Here is a 22,452-nt window from a genome sequence, read left to right on the forward strand (position 1 = left end):
TTGGTTAGTTCCAATTTAATGATGAGTACACGTGGTTGTTTGTTTTTCCAATCTTGAGATAACTTCACTTAGGAGAATGGTCTGAGGTTGTTGCAAAAGGCATTAATTTATCCTTTTTTATGGCTGAGTAGTACTCCATGGTATACAGATACCACGTTTTGTTAATCCACTCATGAGTTGGGCACTTGGGTTGATTCTACATCTTTGCAATTGTGAATTGTGTTGCAATAAACATTCAAGTGCAGGTGTCTTTTTGGTAAAATGACTTGTTTCCCCTTTGAGTAGATACCCATTACTGAATGTTTTGTATGTATTTGGGCATTTTGAAAGTACAGTTGGCCCTCTGTATCCTCAGGCTCCGCATCTACAGATTCAACCAACTTCAGATTGAAAATATTAAAAAAAAAAACCCAAACAATAAAAAATAACAATAGAACAAAAATTAATACAAATAGAAAAACCAATACAGTATAACTATTTACATAGGATTTGCATCATATAAGTAATGTAGCAATGGTTTAAAGTATATGAAGGGGTTGTGTGTAGGTTGTATGCAAATACTATGCCATTTATGCCAGGAACTTGAGTGGATTTGGGTATCACGGAGATCCAGGAAGCAGTCCCTCTTGGGTGCCCAGGGATGCTTTTATGAGGCTGGCAGTTAGGTGGGCAGGGGTCCTGTGTTTTCACTTCCTTCTGCTGCTAGGCTTCCTTCCCTCCTGTTCCACTGTCTGAAGATAAGGAAAGGAACTGTGGCTGTTGAGTTTGCATATCTGGTCTGAAGGTATCTGAAGATGCCCCTGATAAAAGTGGTGAGAAGTGTGGCATTTTGTATTTGATTGTGGATTCAGATGTAAGCTGTCCACGGGTTCTGGCAACAACATTCTGAAATTTTATAATTGGTTTTTAGAAATTTGCCTTTTTTTCAATTCCATTTTATTCACATATTTCTCAATTTGTCTTCATAAGCACCTTCTTCCTCTGTGAGAAAACTATAGTCTCTGAGTATCTGATGTCAGCACAGTACGGAGTTTAATTTTTTGTAATTCACAATATTCTGTCCCCTTCTGAGAAGACCCAGACTTCACTCCAGAGCTGTCTGGCTGAATAGGCTGAATACTCTCGCCATGAAAGTTGGGATTTATTGAGTGTCTAAATAGTCACTGTTATTACTCTAAATATTTAGTGTGAGAAAGGTGGACAGAAGGAAAACTTTATATTAGCTCAGGAATTTTTGGAAGATACTGGAGATACTAAACAGGAATCAAGAGGCCTTTTGTTTCTGAAATATTTTGAAAGCAAGTTAAGACATTATTTATTTTTGCACAGGTTAGTATATTCTTTAAGATCTCAAGTTTATGTCGCGTCTGTGAACTGCGTGAGAAGCGCCCTCTTGACTGATAGGCAAACAGCCGGGTGAGTTCCGTGTGGGCTCTGTGGGTGCCTGTCCTGCGGCCCAGGCCAGCGCGTGAGGTGTGCTGGTCCGCGTGCAGGGTGCGGCGGTCCTTGGCACGAGTGCTGGACGGACCCCTGTAAACAGGGCTGAGTGGCTGCTCTCTCACGGGTACCGATTGTCACTGAGGTTATCGAGGAGGTATCGTATCTTATTCACCCTTCAGTTTCTCAGGTTCAAAAATCATGTTGCCTTTGTTTTGTACTGTAAAGTTCAATATCAGCCTTCCTGAAAATAGACAAAAATGGGTGAAGTAGTGTGACCAGTTTGATAGACTGACTGTATTTCGTTATACCTTAATTTATTGTGCCTATGACAAAAAGCAAATCTCCCAAGTGCCTGTTACAAATTTGAAGCTACGTGCCTGAAAGGCACATTGGAAAGTGGTCCTGGGGCATTCGCATTGAAATCCAGGAAAAAATTAGGCTCTTTGGAGATGGGAAACCCTGAGGATATGAGGATATACAGTCCTTATGGAGACCTACGTCCTTTTCTAACATTCCATTGCCATTGAAAGCCCATCATACCTGTTTAACCGTCCACCTTTTTTTCTTTGTTTTTTTTAACTTGTGGTCAACGTAAGCTACTAGAACTTAGAAATATTCCAGTTGACATAATCAGCATGATAATTTTCAAACTTTCCAATTCTTGGAAAGAGTTAAAGCAGCACCCTTAATAAAATGCCTTTGTATGTGCAGGTAATGTTCAGCTTTGAGCAGTCACATAATCATGCATCACATGCCTCTCCTTTCAGTTCTAAAACGGTTAGCATCCTCTTTAAACATCGGCAAGCTGTAAAGCTTGCAGGTGGCCAGTGAGTTTTGCATCTGACAGTGGGAGAATTGTTCGGCTCATTGTAGTGCCTGATGACCAGTACGTTTTTTGAACATTTAGTATATGTTGGATCCTGTCCTAGGTCTTCATGTGCATTGGCTCACTGAATCCTCATGAAAGCTCTATGAGAGAGACACTATTTTCATGCCGATTTTATAGGTGGGGACACTGAGGCTCAATGACCTCGATCATTTTTGCAGACGTCTCTCGCTGGGGGGTGATGTCTCTGCTTCCCAAGCCCAGGTTCTCAGCAAGTGTGCCGAGTGGGACCTTTTTTTTTTTTTTTTTTTTAACAGCCATTTTGATGGCCATATTTGCACATTGGTTGTCTCTGGGCCAAGACTTCTTCCATGCCAGGTAAGAGGCAGGGGCAGGCTTTATTTTCACCATTTAATGATTAGGAAAATTTAGTTTTGAGCCCTTCATTGAGTGGCCTGTTGAGAGCACCCATGTCACAGGCAGTGGCTCAACTCAACACAGAAAGGCAACGACGGCAGTAGTCCCCTTGGCTGCACCTTGCTGTGTGTCCGTCGCTCTATGAAGTCTTCCCTGTGTGTCTCATTTAGAAATGTGAAAACCTGGTGGCATTCCAATGCAATGGATTAAATCCTCAGTGATTTGGGCTTGGTCCCCAGTGCCCTGCAGAGGGACTGGGGTCTGGAAGGACCGGTGAGTTGCACGGCCCATTGCACCATCACCTCCAGCAGGGCAAAGGTTGGACTTGGTTTCCACCCTCTTCTCCATGCCCAGAAGAGCGTCTCGAGCCCTCAGTGCACAGGACTCGAATGATGAATCCAAGTAGATCAGAGCCAGGATTTGACCTCCAGGTCTGCCTGCTCTGCACCCCTCCCGTGGATCGCGTGTGCACTGCTCAGAGTATATCATTTTTTGCCCAGCACGGCCTCTGCTGAGAACAGCCCCAAGCACCGTGGACTGGTGCTTGGTCTGGGGTAGAGGCAGATCCCTGGGGCATGGACAGAGGGTTGTAGCCTTAGAGGACCCTGAGAAGGACCTGGGCTTTGATCCAGGCTCTAAGTGTGACGTCTAGGTAACTTTGCCTTGCAAGAAGCAAGTGTCTGTGTGCTCCACACCCTGCTGCTTTGGGAACCGCTTGCTTTGGGGCCGGGGAGGCGCGTGGGTAGTGCTTGGGAGCCCAGGTGTCTTCCCTTCCATCCTCTGGTCTTGGGCATCTGTCCCTGCAGCCACTTGATATGGCAGCTCTAGAAGGCTACTTCTTATAGACTCACTTTCTCATGTGGGTTTTAAACATTGTAGTCCTGGGCACAGAGCACAAATTCACATTTGTGCAAGTGCGATGTGAGTTCAATGATGGCTTCTTTTCTTTCCAGCTCTGGAGCTGACCACGATGCTGAGCAGGAAAAGGCAGCCGTAGGCCCAGTGACCGGTGGCTGTGTCCTCACTTGGATCCTCGCGGTGGAGCTAGGTGGCCACGTTGCCACACAGAGCCACAGGTAAGTCTTGTGTGTGTTCTCACTGATAGAGCCTTTCTTTGCAGGAGAGTCGGCTGTTCAGTATCGATTAAGGCAAGGTCAATAGATGCGTGCCACTGTGGGTAGCGGCCTGATACTGGGTCCTTTCTTGCAGGTTTCTCAAAGGGAGTCTCCCCACCTGTGTCTCTGTCCTCTCCCTCCCCCTCCTCCTCGGCTCTGCTAAGGATCATGAGCTTAATCCAGGGGGAACGGGAGAGTCTGGGTCACACCTGAACCGGGCCCTGCAGACCGTGCTCCACGTGGACAGGTCCCTTGGCCTCACAGGTCTCCCTCTGCCCTTCCGTAGGGTAGGGGTGACAGTGCCTGCTTCCCGGGTGGCCCTGGGCACCCCTCACATGGTGAGCCACAAGAGTTGGTAGCTGTTGTTCGTACAGCCGGGCTAGAGCACGTGGGGGACGCTCTTGACCTCTGCCTTGTTCCTAACACGGTATGTATCGGCCTGCCCCTGCCTTAGTGCTGACACTGGGGTCCGCGTCCATGAGGAAGGCCCAGAGCACTGGCACCCACTGCCTTCCCTCAGTGCATCAGCCTGAGACAGCCCTTTCTGGAAATGGACCTTTTCTTTCATCCCCGTTTGTCCTGGGCAAGGGATTCTTACGATGCTGTAGGCGAGTCTGAGATAGGCTGGAGGTGCAGCCAGGGCTGCAGGCAGAGCGCCGAGGCCAGAATGGCCTCCCAGCAAGCGAGGCTGCTGGAGCCTGTGCCCCGGGGTGGAGGGCGGTGCCAGTGGGCTCGGGCTGCCGTGCAAAGCCACAGACTAGGTGCCTAAACAGCAGCAGTTACTGCCCCACAGTTCTGGAGGCTGAAGTCTGAGATCAAGGTGACAGCAGGTTGGTTCCCCCTGAGGCCTCTCTCCTCGGCGTGTAGACACTGTCTTCTCCCTGTGTCCTCGCACGGTCGTCCCTCTGTGTGTGTCTGTGTCCTCACCTCCTTTTCCTATGAGGACACTAATCATACTGGATTAGGGGCCCACCCTTGGGACCTTATTTTAACTCAGTACCTCTGTAGAGACCCTGTCTCCAGATACAGTCACCTTCTGAGGTGTTAGGGGTTAGGGCTTCTTTGCATGAACATTTTGGGGACACAGTTCAGCCCGTCACAGATGGAATCCCAGACCAAGGCCCTGAAGGGAGATCAGGTGATCTGCTTCCTACCTGTCCCCTTTCCTCGTGTCCACCACCCTCACTAGGAAGGTTCTGGGCTCTCTTTCCGCACAGTCAGCCTTACGTTAGCCGGCGTTGGCTGCTGGGTGGCATTTTACATAGAAGTGCACATGTGGACATCCCCTGCTTCTCTCCAAGTGGCTGACGCCCCAGTCACCGTGTCCCCAGGAGACAGTGCCCCTTCCCAGGGGGCTCCCGGGGCCAGTGAGGAGGCCGCTGGGGCTGCTGCCACCTCCCACCCTGGTCACCCCGAGGGAGGCACCTTCCCACGAACCGTGACCTCCCCTAACGGCCACCGCCCTCCTGGAGGAACAGCCTGTGCTGTGTCGGGAGGGACTGTTTTGCGTTAAACAGGCCCTTTCCCTTCCTGCTCGTAGCCGAGGTGCTGGAGGTGGCAGGACTGCTCTATCTCAGGAGGAATCATGGGAAAGAATCGCTTTGTGGCTGATCGTAGCTTTACCCCTGTGGTGCCTGAGCCTCAGCGCATGGGTCCCGGGCGGCCAGGCCCCTTGTTGGCCTTTTGCTGCTTGCTGTGTACTCGTGCTTGCCGAGGGAAGATGGTCCCGACGCTGGGTCAGGGAGTGACGCTGTCGCAGGGGGACAGTCATCCTGCTTGGACCCATCTGCCCCTTTGCTCTGCTGCAGTTCCTTCATCCGTACACGGATTTGTTACAGTGTCGCTGAGATTCCTTGAGGCTGGGGCTGGTTTCGTTTCTGACAGGTCTTTCCAACGTTGAATAGACACAAGTGAAAAAGACAAAAAGCCATCCCTAGCTGGCCCTGGCGCCCACTTCTTGGTTCATCTGACAGCCTGTACCTCTTGTCCGTTTTCTTTCTGGCCAGTTTCCAAAATTTTTGGCCACAAAAGCTTTTCTTGACTTGGGCTTGACTGGCTTGTATCCATCGAGTGACTGTAGGCCTCACTGGCTGAGTGGGGGCCCTGGGCCTGGCTGTGGCCCGGGAGACAGCCGGACAGTGGAGTGATGGTCTTGCTTCTTCCCTGTAGTCACCAAGACGGCTCTTACAATGCAGTCCCCAGGGCCAAGTCCAAGGCAGGAAGTCTTAGATTTTTAGGAAGTCAGTTTTTTTTGTGTTGTTTCATTCCATAGCTGCACACTACTTGGAAGTGGCCAGAGGGTCCTTCAGACGTACTCTGGGGGGACATGGGGGCAGCAGGGGCATGTGGTCTGTGGGCTCCACGCTGTGGAATGTGAATCCTCTCCAAGGCAGTGCCAGCCCTGTCCTGGGTGCTGGGTGGGCTCCTTGGCATCTGTGATGGGCCCCCTGTGTTAAGGAGAGCAAGTTTGACCCAAAGGAAGAATCGGCTAATTTGAATATGTTGCAGAATGTATTTGTTGGAAACCATTTGTGGATTAGTTCTTACCTTCCTGCTCATTCTACAAGTTCCTAGTGAGCACCCATTGGACCAGGCACGGTCCTAGTTGCTCAGTGCACCGTGGTCACAAGGTGGCCCCACCGCTAGCCTGCAGGGAATGTGTTTTTGAGTGAAAGATGTTCCCTAAGAACGCATGTTCTACTTGACCTCACAGTTGAAGCCCAATCCCCTGGGGTTTCAGAAAAATTCTACAAAACAAAATTAGAGGGTCTGAGAGGACGCTGTTGTGGTCAGAGTGGGCTTTGGTTTGCAGAGGGCCCCAGACCGGGGCCCCAGGGCCTGGGTGTGGGCTGCTCACAGCGGAGTCCAGGACCTGCAGGGCAGGCCCTGTGGGGGGATTGGCTGGGCATCAGGGCGGCCCTCCCACCGTCCTCCTCTGTTCACCGCCTCTCAGGAGCCACCCCCTTTGTTTTGGGGTCATGGGGGGAGAGAGAGGAAGGTACAAATGGCATTAATGGTTCCAATATCTATTTTCCCACTATTGGACCCAAAGAGGCCTTCACGTGTTTCCCTCAGGCCTGCAACTGCTCGGGGACCACAGCTTAGCTCTCCTCTGTCCCCCTTTTTGGGTTGCTTTTGTTTACACTGGCGGATTTTCAGGGGTTGACTTGGGTTCAGAGCTTCACGTCCCCAAGCTCGGTGTCCACCCCAGCGGCTCCCGCCTTGCGGGGCTCAGCCCTGGGGAAGGACTCGTGGCAGGTGGTGCGGCCCTCGCTGGGCTCTTTCTCGCCTTACAGCAGGAGGGCGACTCTCCCGCCCTGCTCGCCCTGGAGGAGTGGCTGGAGGAGGACGTCATTATTCATCGTCACAGTCTAACCGAGCATCGAGGCAGGGCTCCGCCGGCGTGGAAATCCTCTCTCTGCCCGGTTGCACCGATGGGGAGTTCTTCCCTTTTACAGTGTAGTTCAGACCAAAACATTCTCAGAGTCTAACTAAAAATGGTCCAACTTCTCCTTTTTCTTTCCAAGAGCAGAAAGACACAAAAGTTATGCCACATTACTATTTTGTTCCTTTAGGCCGGATGGCCGTGAACAGTTCTTTAAGAGACCCTTGTAGACTTTGATGTTAGTCTCCCTTCCCTTCTGGACGTTCTTTTGTCTTTTCGCTTTTACAGCAGTGAACTTCCCGATTCTGTTTATTCCCCTCTGTTTTTCACCCCTCGTTTTTCTTCCACAGTCACTCGCTTTTGCTGTCCATTTGTAGGGAAGCGTTCTCACATCCTTTTGGTGGGCGTTTTGTATCCTCCTGTGGGGCTCCTACCATTTTATTTCTGCCTCATTTGGGGCCCTTTACCCACCGTGCTGTGCACAGTGGTGGTGTGTGTGCCTCTCTCCTCAGTGACTGCGGTGACAAGCAAGGACCTCGCGTCACTCATGCATCCCTGTATCCCCGTCAGTCAGCATCATGAGATATCACACGTGTGGCAGGGTCTCGGTAAACACGTGGTTGAATTGTTAGCTATGTTGGTTTCAAACGTGTTGGGGTCTTAGCGCATTATCCACTGATCTGGAGAATCTAAAAATGACTACGATTGTAGGAAGGAGAGTAATCTCTCTCTCTCTGCCTGGGAGTGACTTAGACACGTAGCCCTGCAGCTCTCCTTGTTTCAAGAGTGTTTGTAGTTCTTGTGGTAGCATTTTTAAGGCAGCTGCTTGGAAATCCTTGTCAGATAATTCCAGCCTCTGAGTCACGTCACTGTTGGCATCTGTTGATTGTCTTCGTTCGTTCAAGTTGCCATTGTCCTCATTCTGGTCGGACAGGTGATTTTCATTGTATCGTGGGCATTTTGGGTATGAGACCGTGAGAGTGTGGATCTTATGCAATCCTCTTCTTAGCAGGCAGTTTCCCTGCCGACGTGTGGCATGCAGGTCAGGGTGGGGGTGGATATTCAGCTCCCTGTGGGCCCTGCCGACCCCAGGGTGGGGCAGTGGGGTGAAGTCCACATGCACTGCCTCCTCACTGCAGGGTGAGGTGGACACTCAGGTCCCCACGGGCCCCACCAACACGGGAGGTTGCGGGGCGGCGGTGCCAACCAGCCCTGCCCCTCACGACCTTGTTCCTCGCAGTGATGCTGGCGGGGTGTAGGCTCAGCTCCCCGCTGGACTCCACTGGCTTTCCTCCTGCAGGGAGTCGGGTCACTGCCTGCTTCCTTCGGGTGGGCGACAGATCAGCTCCTGCTTGGCCAGCAGACGCCACGTCAGGAGACTGGAATGTTGCCACCTGCTTGTGCCAAGTCAGGGCCTGGGAGGGGACGGGAAATTAGCTCCCCACTCGACCCCCTGAAACTATGGTGGGGGGGCAGCTAGTTTACTGGTGGGTATTGTCAAAAAGTTTTTGGTTCTGTTAGGCCACCCTTTTCCTGGTCCTTTGGCTGAGGGACAGACTTTCTTGGAGCTTTTCCAGTCTGAGCCCGTCGATGGTTCCTGGTTGGAGTTTCTAGTGCCCTGTCTGGGATATATGGGAGGTAGTAAGGAAACCCAGTGTCTTGGTCAGTTTTCTGTTGCTTATAAGAGAAATAGGTGAAACTGGGTAATTTATAAAGAAAATGAATTTATTTCTTACAGTCCTGGAGGCTGAGGAGTCCAAGGTTGAGGGGCTGCATCCAGTGAGGGCCTTCTTGCTGGTGGGGGCTCTGCAGAGTCCTGGGGTGGGTGCACGGTGTCACATGGTGAGGAGCTGAGCATGCTCACGTGCCAGCTCAGGGCTGTCTCCTCTTCTGACAAAGCCACCAGTCCTGATCCCATGGTAACCCATTAATCCATTAGCTCATAACTCATCAATCCATTAATCTGTGTGTGCATTAATCCACTCTCAAGGGCAGAGCCCCTATGACCCAGTCACCTCTTAAGACCCCACCTCTCAACACTTGCATATTAGGGATTAGTTTCAGTGTGAGTTTTGGAGGAGACATTTTAAAGATGACACCCAGGCACAAAGAAATTAGATAGAGTTGGTCCTCATTACCCGAGGATCCAGGACTTGTGTATTCGCCCTCGAGGATCCCGGATTTGTTATTCGCCTACTTGCTAACACTAATTTGCAACCCCCAGAATCCACACTTGAGCTTTTGTGGTCGTTCACGGGCGTGCCCAGAGCAGTGGGAAACGCTCACTTTCCCAGCAGAGGTCAGACAAGGCCCTTCTCCTGTGAACAAGTGTCGTTTTTGTGGTCTACTTGGTGCTGTGTTGTTTGCTTTTTTATACTTTTTGTTGGTGATTTTGCTGTTTAAAATGGCCCCAAAGTGTAGTTTTGTGTCTAAGCTCGAGAGAACTGTCACATGCCTCACAGAGAAGCTATGTATGTTAGGTGACCTTTGTCCAGGCATGAGTTACAGTGCTGTTGGCCATGAGTTCAGTGTTAATGAATCAACAATATATTTTAAGTAAGGTGTCTTTAAACAGACGCACACATAAAACAAGGTTATATGTTGATTGGCTGACAAACGTCTGACCAGCTCATAGAAACCCAACTCTCTGTTTTCAGGGCCAGTGACTCAGCATTCCCCAGGTCAGAGCTCAAGGCGACTCGAAGAGCGTGACTCTCTGTGTGATGGGAATCCACTCGATTATTCTTGTCACACCGAATTCCTTGATATCCCCCTCGCTCTCAAATGGTTTTCTCTTTCTCTTTTTTTAAACAGTTTAATGTAGGTATAATACAGGGAGCGCAATAAGCTGCAGTATTTAAAATGTACAAATGGGTGGATTGATTTTGACCCACGCGAAGCCATTAAGTAATCAAGGCGATGAAAAGATCCGTCACCTCCCGTTTCCTCCTGCCTCTTTGCAGTCCTTCCTTCCCACCCTTTCACTGAGTTGTGTTCACTCCTGTAGATTGGTTTGCATTTTCCTACAGTGTTGCATAAAGGGAATCGATTCATTTTGTCCGGCCTCTCTCTGTTTTGAGACTCGCCTGTGTTGACACGTGCGTCCACGTGAGCCCCTTTTTACTGCTGGGTGCAATTCCACCGTGGGGGTGCATGGCAGTGGCTCATCCACCCACCTGTGGGGGTACAGGGGGCTCTTGCCAGGTTTTCACTTGTTTCAAGCACTGCTTCTGTAGATTGCTTTCTTTGAGTCTGTGTTGCTTTCTAGGCTTCTAGGGATGCAACGCCCTTTCTGCGTTCCTGCCTTGTGGATTCCGTCTCCTCCCGCTGAGTTCCTGGGCCTGGGACAGAGCAGGGATGGTGGTGGGAAGGGTGTCCAAGGCCAGCCGAGGCCCCGAGACAGGGACGCCCCTCTCCCTGGTCAGCGGGCTCTAGGCCTGTGTGGAATAGCGCCCTCATTAATTCTTGCTGAGTCTGATCCTCAGCCAAGCCACTGTGGACCCTCGGAGTCTGCCCGTGTTTTATTGACTCTACCCGTGTTAGAGTCACGTAGACATGAGAGAGGACTGCCGGGAAAGCCGTCCTCAGACAGCCCCGGCTGTGGTCTGGGAGGGCCCATGCTCTGGCCAGCAGTGAGTTATTTTGGGACCCTGGAGATGAGTGCAGGCTTGATTCTGGGCCCAGGATGGTTCATTACCCAGGCAGAGTGTTTGCTATCTTTGCCCTCCTGTTTGAGTCGCCAGCATAATCAGACTTTTGTGATGTAAAAAGTTAGCTCCTCTGGCATTGACAACAGGCACGTTTGACTCCACAAACGTTTGTGGGAGGTGGGGTGGGAAGGAACCTAAGTGTGGCACTTATCTCTATATGTTTCTGTCTGCTGTTGGCTGTCGGAATCGTGGGGCTGCATCCTCTGGCACTTCTAGATGCCTCACCCCAAGAGAGACTCCTGCCAGCCGTGATATGTGTTGTAATCACTGAAGCTTCTATTGAACAGGGTAGCCCTGAAGCAGGCACGGAGGGGGAAGGGCAACCAACAGAACCCTCCTCCGCGTGGACACCTGCTTGGTGGAAAACGAGAAAAGGTGAAGTAAGGAAACTTTTTTTGTTGTTGTCTTTCGTCTTGCTCCAGTATTGACAGTGAACTCAATTTTTCAGAAAGGTTTTATATATGGGTGGTAAGAGCAGAGTCTACCAAGATGTTGCTTATGGCCATCCTTGAAATTTATGATTAAAAAAAGAAGATCAATTTTGTGAAGAACTTTCTGCTTTGGCAGCTCCGAAGGGAATTTAGTTGCTGAGGTTGCAGAGGGAGCTCCCTTTAGGATGCTGCCCCCCCCCAGAGAGCAGCCGGAGGGCTCCTCGACGCTGCTCTGTGTGATCTGAAGGCCAGACGTTCCAACTGTCTTCAAGAAATAGGTTCTCCTTTCTTCTTTCTGACAGCAGGGGCAGCCTGGCCCCTTACCTAGGGAGTAGCAGGATCAACAGGCCATTCCAAGTTGAGTCCCTTCCAAGTCGAAAGGAGGATTAATTTTTTAAAAGTTACGGTCTCAATTAAGGGAAGGTGAAGGAATGTAATAACATGTGATGAGATTTATGAGAAGAAGTGCAAGCTCTGATTGAATAGCTACATTTAAAGCATTTCATGCTTTCAGAAATAACAGAGCTGTGGGCCTGGAGACAGGGTGGATGAGAGGAGGGTAACGTTTCAGAGGTGCCCCTTTCTTTGTACTGTCAGTGGCTATTTTGACGGATTGCTTCATAGACAGACGTTGATGACTGAAGGTCCAGAGTGTGTGTGATTGATGTAGATGATTTCATCAGAAGACGATTGCTTTCTTAGTTATTGCAGTTCTTAGAACCAATGGAGGAAAAAAATGTAGCTTTGAAAATGACAGATCTTGCAAATTATGCAAACTTCCTACGAAAAGCTCCTGCCGGTTACTTGTAGTGACTCTGGTGATACAGAACTAGTGTGGCCAGAGTAGATAAGAAATCGATTTTTTGGAAACAAAACCATATACAATTCCATTTCATAATTATACATTAAAGAGTTTTACAATGAAAATCCAAATTTTATATAAAATAGATTAACATGTTTGTAAACATATAGAACTTTGGAGTTTGATGAATGCTGGCATCATCTAGATTGTAGGGTCTAGACCCTTTCTAGCTTTTTGTAGGTAAGAGAATAAGAATTTTTTACTTAACATGTCTTTTAATTTGGCATCTCTTTGTAAAGTAGGGGTTCTGACTTCTTATGGTATTTTTCAAAGAAATTCCCTGGTAGCTTTTTTGGTTTTCGAAGGAGAGGGGAGAGACATTTTATACATGGGTCTTACCCTGTCCATGAAACCAGACTGTTCTATCTCGGTCTGTGTGGTTAGGTGGACATTGTTGTGCTTTGCCCCAAGCAGCCTCTATTCCTGGAGTGCTCTGGGGTCCAAAGGCCCCAGTCCTTGCCACAGCAGCTAACTGCTGACATCGCTTGAGTTCCTGTGCTTCACGGTCCTTGTCTGCAACACCTGCCTCGCGGTACTGCTGGGGAGAGTGAAAACCAAAGGTGTGTCCATGCTCGGTTCAGAACCAGGCCCCTCATAAATGTTCCACAAAGGGCTCTGTTCCCCCATCTCCGTCTTTGGGACCCTAATTTTTCTCCCTGTTTTCCCAGCCTACTCCATGTGCCCTCGTCTCTGTGGTTTTGTTACTCTGTGCTGTCACCGTCATTCTCCAGCCCTCTGATTTCCACCACTTTCCCCAGCTCAGCTCCCACATCTGCCCTGAAGCCTTCCCTGACTGCAGCAAGCGCCCACCTGACACCGCTTTGCCCACACAGACACTCTGCAGTCAGGTGTGTACTGTCTGATGTCGGCTCCTGCCAGCAACTCCTGCCATCATGGGCTGCAGGGGCCTGCGCCAGGGGTGCCAGGCAGAGGAGGAAAACCTTTTCCGAATCCACAGGAGCCCGCTGAGGATGGGAAGGGTGGTTATGTCTGGTTGTTAGAGCAGACCCATTCCCTCCCCACCCTGGGGTAACAGTGCATTAATGTCAGCATGCAGGGATGAGAAAAAATCTCATCAGTCCTTTTTCTCTAATCGTGTACCTGCATTTAGTGCGTCCTGACCACCTGGCTCCTCCCACACTTTGCCCGTCTCATACATGGAAGTTCTCTGTGTCCACTTGCTCAGGCCAAAGGTCTTGACCCCACTTTTTCATTCTAGCATCCTGTCCAGTAGATCCCGCGTTTGCTGACTGGCTGCTGTGCGTCTCTCCCGGCCGCAGCTGGACCTCTGCAGAGAAGCCGGGGTGGTCCTTCTAACGGGAGGTCCCTCGGGCTGCGGGCTGCCCATGCTCCTGTGCCATTTCTCCCCTCACAGCAGTTCTGGGGGTAGAAGCAGGGAGAGGGAAGGAGGGGGAGGGAGAGAATCCAAATCCAGGGTCTAGGGGAGGAGGGACCCTGTTTGGAAAGTGCTTCCTCCCACTTCTCCTCTGGAGAGGGCTACCTTGCTAGACTAAAGGCTCAAAGAAGTGTTAGAAGAAAGTAAAATGTTTGGTTTCTATAAAACCAAAACTGATTTTGCCAGAAAGCCCTTTCCGGTTTTGTGGATTTGGAAGGAATGTCAGGGGCCTGCTCCAGGCTCCCCTGCTTTGCTTGTTTCCTCATCAAGAGCAAGAGTCCAAGGTCAAGGTCAGGTGCAGACTCCAGCCTGCCGCTGTGGCCTGGTGCCGTGTCTCTCCTCAGCCTGGCTTCCCCACTGTGACACCTGCCACCTCGGACCCCCAGAGTGAGAAGAGACCACGAGGGAAACTCTCAGTGCTTCAATAAGTTTGGAGAGAATTTCTCTGGGGAGCTCGGGGCTTCAGAGAGACCGTGTTGCTCCGAGGAGCCAGACGCAGTGGTTTAGAATGTGCTTTGTCAGGGTTTGCAGAGGGACGCAGAGAGAGCAAGAGGGGGAGGAGGAAGTGGGTAGCGGGAACCTTTCCTTTCCTCCCTCCCTTCCCCGTCTCCTTCCTCCCGAATGAGGGGAAATGCACAGAGATGTTCCCAGGCCCAGGGGAGGGAGGCAGTGGCACGGAGAGGCCAGGAACAGAGGCGGAGAGCGAGGAGGCCGCAGGAGACGAGGCTCTGGGTCCGGAGGCCCTGCCAGGGAAAGCTGTGGGACGAGTCTGGGAGGGGAGAGCAGTCAGCCCAGGCCCTGGTGTGGTTCAGATTTTGTGCAGGGAGGGAAGTGTGGGGGTGGGAGGTTGAGAAGAAAAGCTCTGGCGTGAATCACTGCTGTGGGGAAAGAGAGGGAGTGGCTGAGGGTGGATGGGGAGCTCCAGCACAGCACGGAGGGCCAGCGCGTGGTTTTGGCGGTTGTGCCCATGCCCCCGTGTAGCTGAAGAAGGGTCCTCACAGGCCCTTGGAGCTAGGGTCTCCTGGCACAGTGACATCAATGTAACCTAGATGGTGACCACTTTTCGATTTTTTAGTCTTGTAACCTAATGACCTTTAACCTTGTAAACCTGGTCAAGAACAATATGAGACTGTTTTCAGCCTTCATGGTATCATTTATCATTGACGCCATGAGTAAACGTTGACTGTGACACTTAATGATTTTTCAGAGCTCCCTGTCCTCCGGGGAGGGTGCGGGTGGCCCTGGGTGTGCCTTTCCCCGAGAGCCTCCTTGCTCTGAGGGTCACTGTTACGCAGGTCCGGAGATGTCTCCTGTAGCAAACAAAAGCAAATACTGAATGATTACGCCAGGGACCCTAACTCAGTTATCCGGGGATGCATTTCCTGACTCATTTATCCTGGGTGGGAAGGTTGGGGGTGCATTCTGGGTGGTAATATAGCTTAGAAACAGATATTTCATGTTAGGATCACTTGAGTTTCTCCACGGCTAAGGGATGAGTGATAGCATGTCCGAAAAACTTCTAGGCCAAGACAACATCTCCTGTGTCGTAGGAGGTGGAGTTCCGGGGTCTCAAATTGACCTTCGTGTCCCCAGTGCCTGGCGTATAACGGGGTGCCAGGCGTTTTCACACTCTGCTCAGGTCTGTGTGGAATAAAAGACTGGCCAGCACATCTTCTGGAGAGGGCCAGGTAGTATAAGTGGTTTTGGCTTTGCGAGCCACACCATCTCTGTGGTGACTGTGGAACTGTCACTGAAGCGTGAGGGCGGCCGTACTCGATTCGAAAACCAATGGGCAGGGTTGTGTTCCAAAACAGTTGTGGCTGGTGGTTTTATGACTCCTCAGCTAGACTAGGGACATACACCCAAATGTTAACAGGTGTCATGTGTTTTAAAGTGTATGGAGGGTTTGTTTTCATCGGGTATGGTAAGACACGCAGACATGGAATTGACCGTCATGGAGGAGTTTTGTTACTCACAGTTCCCTAGCAGTAGGTGGCACATGACACGGTGCAGCAGGCGCCACGCGGGGCAGCACGGGGTAGATCAGGAGGTGGAGAGAGCTGGGGGAAGACACGGGCCAGATCCTTTATTGTGGTTTTCATGGGCAGGAACAGGTGAGGGGGTAGGTTGTAGCTGTTGCTCCTTGTGGAGCCTGTGTGGGCTCCAGCTCCCTCCTCCCCTTCTCAGCCGCACAGACCACGGCGTCCTCCCAGCTCGGACGCTGCGCTCTGGGGCCCGGCGGGAGGAGAGGGCACTGGCAGGCTTCTTCTGAGAGTTACCAAAAGAATTATGTTGAGGGGTCTGTTGCCACTATCTTCAGCATTTTATAATTTAACCAGAGGTCTCAGTCCAGGGTCTGGTAAGTGTGATTTAGATGTAACTTTCTGAGGCTTTTTTAAAGTTTTCTTTAGGGAAAGAGAAGTCTCTCATCATGATTGGGTTTTATTATAGAGAGGAATGGTTTACTATCAGGTATTGATTAGAAGGACTTTGGAGCATATATGTTTTATTTACTTTTTTTAAATAGACACATAATCATCAGACATATTTAGGGGGTATGTAGTGATACTGCATTATACATAATGTATAGCGAACAGACCAGGGTCATTAGCATATTCATCATCTCAGACATTATCGTTTCTTTATGTTGGGAACATTCAGTATCTCCCTTCTAGCTATTTGAAACTATATAAAGTATTATTGTTAACTGTAGTCATTCTGCAGTGCTACAGAACACTAGAACTGAAGCATCCCTTATTTTTCAGATAAAGTTCTAGCCATTTTCCCAGCAACTATAGAATCCAACCTGTAGGCAGCAGAGACACATCCTAATGGTTTGCCTGTCCTTCCTGGTGACCTCACACAATCTCCTGCGAAGACTGTGGGGTAATGGGGTGGAGTTGATAACATGGTGTTATGGTAATTTCCCCCTTTTTTGACTTAATTGATTCCATCTCTTAATTTTTCTTTGTTAGTAGTTTATATGTATAAAGATCTATCCCTTGGAAGATAACCCAAGGGCATTCAGTAATTTTTAATAATTTGTGTATTTCAAATATCAAGGATAATCAAAAGTGATGATACCACAAGTGAAGAAATAAAACTTTAATGAATTTAGAAACATATACTAGGAAAAATAAGTTGATCCTCTAAAATTGAGGATCCCAATTTTAGATCTATATTTAAGTAGTCCACATTATCAATTTAAAATTACAGCAGACCCCTTGAACTGCATGGGGTCCACTTCTATGTGGATTTCTTTCAATAAATATATTTGATGATTTTTTTTTTTGTAGATTTGTGGTAATTTAACACATTAACTGCCCTGTGAGTTGTATTTAATTCATGCTAGTTTTGAGCCCTGGGCCTTGTGAAGCATATGTAACTCACATCTCTTCACCTTGGGAGCCGCATGTACTATTTTTCCAGTTGCATATAACTCATGCACAGAAAATAATAAAAAATAACAAATTTTTCATTAAATTAGAAAAGATCATTTTGTTTTAGAAGTTTTTATTCTGTTTTCGTAATCAAACACCATATCCCCAAGGAAAAAATTTTTTTTTCTAGTATGGCAGTCAAAGTGTTAAAAAAAACTTGCAGATAGTGTAGCCTAGAAATACCTAAACATTAATTTATCGTGAATACATAAAATGTATGTAAGATATTAGTCTGTTTTATCATTTACTGTTTTATCATTATAAAATACGTACAAATGTATTACAAAAAAGTTAAAATTTATCAAAACTTAAGTACATGAACCCACTGCCCATGGCGCCATTTGCTGTTGAGAGAAATGTAAGCAAATGTAAAGATGCAGTCTTACTTCATAGCTGCGTAAGATTAACTGTGGTAATACTGTACTCCTGTAATAATTTCATAGACACCTCCTGTTGCTGTGAGCTCAAATATTGCAAGTATCCTCTTAAAATGCCCTGTGATGCTAATCATCTCCAAGTGAGCTGTTTACCTCTCCTGTAAATTGCTTATTGCTGTAAAAAGTGATCTCTTGTGGTTTTCAAGTATTTTTCATCGTGTTTCATGCAATACCGTAAACCTTGAATAACACCACGGGACCCATATGAGTGATACTAGTTTTGCTGCCAAGTGCTCCCAAGACGCGATTAAAGTCGTGACATTACAAGAAAAAGCTGAATTGCTTGATTGGCACTGTAGATTGCATGGCTGCCCTCCATTTCAGACAGATGATGTATCTTGCAAACAGACAGCATAAACTTATATCAACACACAGTACAATTCTGTAAATGAATTTTACTTATGATTTTCTTAATGTTTTCTTTTCTCTACTTTATTGTAAGAATATGGTATATTACACATATAACATGCAAGGTATGTGTTAATCTGTTTATGTCATTGGTAAGGCTCCCCGTCAACAGTAGGCTATTAGTAAAGTTTTTGGGGAGGCAAAAATTGTAAGTGGATTCTTGAGTGCGTGGGGGTGGGGGAATGCAGACCCCTGAGTTGTTCAAGGGTCAACTGTATCATGGTTTTTCTTCTCTCCCCACCCCCTTCGCCAACATTCCCAGGACACATAAAGGTAGGTTGGAAGCATCCGGCCGTGAGAGCATCCGGCACTCACACTGGACACTCCTCCCTTGCCCTCCTCCCTGTCCGGCCTGCTCCCTGGGGTGGTTCCTGCGGCTCCTTTCCTGGTCCCTGAGGGCTGTGTTGGTGGTGTCGCCGCATCTGTGTCCTACTCGGTGAAATTGGGGCAGTTCCACAGAATTGTCTGGGCTTCAGTGCGGGCATATGGGTGCATCTTGTCACGTGCACGTGCCTGGTCACCTGTGACGCAGCAGGAGAGGACTGCGCGTGCAAGTCGCCTCGATCACCTCTGCCTCCTCAATCGGGACTAGAAGGCTAGTGGTGTTTCCTGGCGGTGTGCTTAGCATGGAGGGGTTGGAGGACACTGCCTGTGTGAGCCTAGACTACTTTCTGTGGTCATCTTTGCTCAGGTTTTCTCTTGCTTCTGTCCAGTGGTGCATCAGTGGGGTTACTCCTCACGGGAGCTTTCGGGAGCTGGACTGGCAGTCCTGCCCTGCGCCCCACGCCTGCGTGCGAACCTTGGCGACAGTGAGGACCCGTCTCCCAGATGCCGCTGGTGAGGGTACCTAGAAAATGAAAATTACTTTCCATTGATAGTATCATCCTCTCCTGATCCACATGAACCAAATCTTGTTGCTGGAGGTTTTGTATCTTAGTTCAGGGCTTAGGCCCTGGGTTTGGGGAGAGCAGAGCTCATGGACGGACCACACAGCTGTCTAGCAGGGAGCGACCACTGGCAGGTTACCTGAATTTTGTCTCCTCCTCTGTTCAGTGGGGATGACAATAGTGTCTCCACACAGGGTTGTTGAGGGGATTCCACACTTTGCACAAACGACAGTGGGGAACACGTGGAGTGTGGCCGTCTTTAGTGGCGCTCTGCTTAGTGGGGCTGTGCTCTGACCTCTGGCATTTCAGAGCCTTTGAAAGATTCAAAATCGAGTGTTGGTGTGAAAATCTGCTCTTTCCTGTCAGGAGGCTGACCAGACCACTTAGGTGGAAGGGACTGTTGATGCTTGAATGGAATATGCCAACAAGTCCTTTTCAGACTGCTGAGATTATAAAATCAAAGGTCATTCTCATACATGTGGTCAAATATAGACCCTTGTACCTACAAGCATGCAGTTGGAAGCAATGAGGTCATTATTTGCTGCACGTAATTAACATAGCTGTTTAATCTATGCCATCTCTCCCTCCTTCCAGCAATGCACTGGGGAAGAAAAGTAGAAAATGGTGTTCTGAAAGGGATTCTTCATATTAGCATTTAAACAAAAAAGAGAGATTTCTGAAAGATAGAAAGCATACTTGGTATGGCTTCCAGTTGGGAATCTAGCACTTAGGATTTAGTTATGGCATTTTGAGCAACTGGTTACTTTTTTTTTTTTTTTTTTACTTTTTTAAACAGCTTAGTATTAGTAGGTTCCCCCTTCCCAGCCCTGAGAATGTGAGATGTGATTCTTTAAAACTTTATTGCTTTTTTCCCCCAGTATTTTCCCCCCTGCAAACATCATAAAAAGGAACAATAATTTAAAGAAAAGAGACAAGAGCAGAGGTTCTCAGCTTTGGAAATACCTGAGGAGTTTAAAATAATGCACCCCCGCCCAATCCCAAGATTTATTTTCTTGGCCTGGGGTGCAGCCCGGGCACCTGGAGGTTTAGGCGCTCCCTCAGTGGTCTGGTGTGCAGTGCAGCCGCTGGGACCGGTCAGGGTGATTCTCAGACTGGGGTGTACTGCGGAAGCACCTGAGGGCTTGTGAAAACACTTGTTGCAGGAGCCCCTCCCCGTCCTCCTGAGTTTATGATTTAGTAGGTCAGGGTCTGGGCTCCAGGCTCCAGATTTGCATGCTAACAGGCTCCCAGGCCATGCCTACACTGTTTGTCCAGGGACCATCATTTGGAAAGCACAGGGCTGTAGGGTTCCGGTTCACAGCACCGACTTTTGCACTAAACACCATCTCGTCCGCCAAGGGCCATTACCAGCCTGGGGCCTTCGTCTGGGCACTTTCCCGTGGTGAACAGCAGGAATGATGACAGTGGATGCCGCGTGTGTGTTTACACGTAGACAAATACAGAGAAAGCATGTAGCCAAGTGCCTGCCATGAACACGTACCTGGGAATCTTTTTTTTTTTTATTTTTAACAAATTATAGTAATTGATTAATAAGAACATTCAAGTCCATGATTTCTTTATATTGAGAAGTAGTTGGAGGTCGGGTCTTACTTAATTTCATCTTCAATGTTTATATTTTAAGGATTTTTAGTTTACTCTGATTTGGGTGTGTATTTTTAATAAAAATAAAAATTTTATTGAAGTTTACAAAGTTATTTTTTTAGTGTCCATAAAATTACTATATGATTAAAAATCATTATACTTCATGTCTTTTGTTAAAATTTTGTATGTTTTTGTTGATTATGTTTTTAAGAGATATGTCTTTTATTTTTCTTTTTTGGATTTTAATAAATTTTGTTATGCTTTGCTTTCTGACTTGCTATTAACTATATTTTCTTCCTTTAGGTTTCCAATGGATGGACTCACATTATTCATTTAATTTCTTTTTTCTTTTATAAGGATGCAAGTGTCGTGGTGTTAGTTTTTCTCCTCCTCTCTTGCCTCATTTTCTTTTCTTGACACATGATGGTGTACATTGTCCTAATTGTCTGGAGACTATTATTATCTTTATTTCCTTCTTGGACTAGTTATTTAGGCCAGAGCTTGTTTTTAATTTTCAAGTGGCTGCGGTTTGTTTTTCAAATGCATATGTTATTAATTTCTAGTTTTCTTGTATTTGGCTGTAGCATGCACCCCCTTGGCACATTGCGCCTACCGTCCCTGCCTCAGCGCTTGGACGTTTGGAGCCTGTCTGCGGCTTTGTGCAGGCTGGGAGGAGGTGGCCTGTTGCAGGTTTTTGCTTGGGGCCACATGCTTTAGCTCCAAAGATCTTCGCATTTTTGCAAAATGCACTTCTGTTTGTGGTTTAGTATTTCTTAAAAATAATTTTGCAAATGTTTATACATATTTGCAAATGCCAATTTTTCACAAATATCTATCAATTCTGTCTCATTCCAATTTCATTCTTTTGTTGCCCTATATGATGAACCAGTATCTCTAATAACTATTAATAGTTTTTCTGGGTTTCTCCTTGAGAGTCTTACAGATTTTGTTTGTTTTTAATGTAAACTTTTTATTGAAGTGTAACATCCTTTCTTACAATTTTTGATTGATGTATTTTGATGTGTTGCTCTTTGGAGGATAAAGACCTAATCCTGTTTTTTGTTCATTATCAGTTATGTTTTTAATCAATGTATTATGGTTTTAAAGTTTGGATTATTGTTGCCTTGCCTTAAATGACACTTTGCCATCATTGCTATCGTGGCAGTCATTTTGTTTGCATTTGTGTTTGGTTTTAATATCTTTGCCCATTCTGTCTCTGTCTCTTTTCGAGCTCCCTTTTTAAAGCTTTTCTATTCTAATTTGCCATGGGTATTTTTTTAAAATTAGAACATTTTGTATATTATTTTGAAAAAGAGAGAATTGGATGGTTGACATTTATTGCTACATGTCTTTTGTTGTAAATTGTGTTTTGAATGTTTCTTCATCTATCTGTTCTCTATTTTCCCTTTGATGTTTAAAGTATTAGTTTCTTTTAATCTTTTTATTATGATTTAGAATGCAAATATTCTGTTTTTAATTTTACATGTGATTATCTTAATATATCATGAACATCAGTTATATTTTTCTTAGTAAAGAGTAGAATCTACCTACTTACGGAAAGTACAGCTTTTGTTTTTAATCTTGCAATGACTTATCCTAAGACTTGAAACTTCTCTTTTTAATTTTAAATTAAATTTTATTACTTAACCTGCCCATCAACAATTATACTATTTAGTCTTAGTAGTTAGCATATCCTTCCTGAGTCCCTGTTACTATGTACCCTTCTGGGTATAGCAGGGAACAAAATCGAGTTCTTGAATAAAATGAGATTTGTACCTATCTAAAAAGTCAGATTAAGAGTGACGTAAGGAACCAGTTGTTGCCACGAAGAAGACACACCAGGGGGATGAGCTAGAACTGCTTCTGTTGGACTTGTCAGGTGCTGCAGGCCCATAGCTGTCATCCGAGTGTACCATGAGTTGGGGGTCAGGGACAGCACTCTAGGGGAGAGAGGAGAAAGTATGAAGCAGATATTCTGGTGAACAGAGTAGATTTCCTAAGGAAATGTAGCAGAATTTCCCGGCAGTATTAAATGCATATTTTGGATTTGTGGTTAAATAAAAATAAAAAGAGTCCATTAGCACAGTATGTGTACC

General features: G+C 47.3%; 1 protein-coding gene across 1 annotated transcript in view; it reads left to right on the forward strand.

The window, feature by feature from the left end:
- Positions 1-22,452, forward strand: part of GRB10 (growth factor receptor bound protein 10) — a 179,587-nt gene that overhangs the window by 28,883 nt on the left and 128,252 nt on the right. The window contains exon 2 of the mRNA XM_069462633.1: positions 3,637-3,759. The gene's annotated coding sequence lies outside the window, so the exon portion shown is untranslated. The remainder of the gene's footprint in view (positions 1-3,636; positions 3,760-22,452) is intronic.

Source organism: Eulemur rufifrons, chromosome 29, assembly GCF_041146395.1.
Source record: "Eulemur rufifrons isolate Redbay chromosome 29, OSU_ERuf_1, whole genome shotgun sequence".
NCBI lineage: Eukaryota > Metazoa > Chordata > Mammalia > Primates > Lemuridae > Eulemur > Eulemur rufifrons.